The sequence below is a fragment of the Onychomys torridus genome, chromosome 8 (assembly GCF_903995425.1).
Source record: "Onychomys torridus chromosome 8, mOncTor1.1, whole genome shotgun sequence".
NCBI lineage: Eukaryota > Metazoa > Chordata > Mammalia > Rodentia > Cricetidae > Onychomys > Onychomys torridus.
In genome coordinates this window covers 88,272,433-88,275,079 of record NC_050450.1, presented here as the reverse complement: position 1 = coordinate 88,275,079, position 2,647 = coordinate 88,272,433, and positions in this window count along the sequence as shown.

Here is a 2,647-nt window from a genome sequence, read left to right as displayed (position 1 = left end):
CTTACGGTTGTTCACTGCCGCATACAAAAGCCGCTGGCCCATGGGCTTCAGGAAAGTCTGTCTCTACCTCGATCTCACCTTGGAGTCAGACACACACTCCTGCATCCTGCTTTTACATGAATTCTGGAGATTCCAACTCAGGCTCTCAAGGCTGTGCAGCAGGCACCTTGTCCATCCAGCGGTCTCCTCAGCCCTCAACCCGCTTTTCCTCATCTGCTCTCTGCTGCTGTGGTGTACACCACGACCAAAATCAAACTTCCAAGGGGCTTACTTCATCTTCAGATTTTAGCCATCATCAAGAAGAGTCAAACCACAAATTTGAAGCTGAAACGATAGAGGAATGCTGCTTACTGGCTTGCTCAGCTGCCTCATTGCACAGCCCAGGCCCAGGTCCACCTGCCTAGGGATGGCACCGCCCATGGTGGCCTGGGAACTCCCACTTCAATGAGTAACCAAGAAAATGCACCACAGACATGTGGATAGCCACTCTCGTGGAAGCAGCTTCCCAAATGATGTTCCTTCTTCCCAGATGTGTCAAGCTGGCAACCATGATTGGCCACCACAGCACTGTCCTAGAGCACCATGTGAGGTACTGTGCTAAATGGAGAAAATCCCTAGAAAAGGGCAGTGTGGTCCTGACACCCAGGACCTCCTGATTGGAGGGAAAACACCCAAACAGACTCAAAGAGATGAGAGGCTTATTTAGGGGTGCAGAGCCCGCAGGGCCGGCACTGTGACCGCTCACCTTCGGGGGCTATGGAGGTGTCCAGCAGCCTGACAAGTAAGTACATTAGCCAGGCAAAGACACAGGGAAACTGTGCCTACAGAGGTCAGAGGTGACAAGTGCCGGCAGGTTGCCGAAAGATGACCACATGGGAGGAACACAGGGTGGCACAGCCAAGGGGTAGCTGAGGCTAGAGAGAAAGGAGGCTGAGGTAAACTGAGGCTCCTGAGCTGGGAATGCACCAGCTCAAGAGTCACAAGGAGCCACTGTGTATTCTGGGAAGAGGCCGGGTCCATTGTATTCTTTGGGACCACCCGCTCACTGACTACAGCTCTGACAGCTGAGGAGCCTTCCTCCTGGGAGCATCCCGACTGCAGGCTCTTCTGGCCCTTGGGGTACACACAGGCAGAACCCCACTCCTGCCCCAGGACAGCCCTCATCCTGGGGTAGTCTGTCTCAAAAAGGTGGAAGTTGAGATGTGACAATTGAAGCTATCCTCTGGCCTCCACATACATGCATGTGCCTACACACACAGACACAGAGACACACACAGACACTCACACATAGACACACACACAGATACACACACATAGACACACACACAGATACACACACATAGACACACAGACACATTGACACACTGACACACACACACAGGGGGAGAGAGAGAGAGACAGAGAGACAGAGAGAGAGGAAGTTGATGAAAGAAACCCAGAGAGGATGCAGGAATGATTCCTGGCTAGATGCGGTGATGGGGTCTTTGGTCAGCTGACCTCCAAGTGCCCTGTAGTATGTCCTCTGCCTACAGCTTGTGTTCTCTGTTTCCCTAGGATTTCCAGATTTAGGGCCTCAGGCAGGGTCTGATAAGCTCATTCTGGCACTTGCTGTGTTTTCTCAACTTTGTTAGTGGGCAGCGGCCTGGGGGCTTCCAGTCCTGCCTACCTTGGCTCAGATGTTTGGTCTCATTGACACCCTAGCCCTGTGCATGCTTCCCTGAACTCTACCCACCCTGATCTTCTAGCTGCGCTTTCCGAAATGACCACCAGGTGGCACCAGAGGCCAAGAGTCAGTGCTCAGTCCAGTTGCTCTGCTTGCCGGCAGGGGACGCTGCTGCCTTAAGACTGGGACCTGCTGGTACCAAGGGAGGCCAAGGCCAAGGAGCCTGAGTTCTGCTGCCAGGCAGCTGGGTGATTGCTTACTCTCATGTGTGCAGAGTGGTTAGTCCTCCTTTATAGGTCCCACAGGCTGAGTGTGAAGGGTCAGGTGGTGAACAACTCAGGCATCTGAAGCTCTGAGCTGCAGGTGGAAAAGATTCCCAGGATGAGCTGTGAGGTTGTGTCCAATTAAGGTTTGCTAATGGCACCTATATTTGAATTCCTTGTGAACTTTACAAGTCACAGACGTGTCTAGAGTTGGGGATGTAGCTCTATGGCAGGTCACTTGCCCAGCTTGCTAAAGGCCCCAGTGTGTGTGTGTGTGTGTGTGTGTGTGTGTGTGTGTGTGTAGCTCGAGGACCACCCCCAGCTGTTGTTACTCAGGTGCTGTCCACCATGTTTCTTGGTTGGCCTGTGACTCATGGAGTAGGTCTCCTCAGCACTGGGATCTCAAGGGATGACCCCACAGCTGGCTTTCCACACCTCCTTTACAGGGCAGAGAATGGAGGCTCAGAGAAGTTAAGAAACAAACCCTTGGCTGCACAGCTGGTGAGATTCACACCCAGAGCCTGTGCTCTCCCACCTGCTAGGAAGGCTGCACCTGCTGGGGATCTGCTGCTTTGCTACCCCAGGGTGAGGGCTGTCCTGGGGCAGGGGTGGGGTTCTGCCTGTGTGTACCCTGAGGGCCAGAAGCCTGTGGTCGGGATGCTCCCAGAAGGAAGGCTCCTCAGCTGTCAGAGCTGTAGTCAGTGAGCGGGTGGTCCCAAAG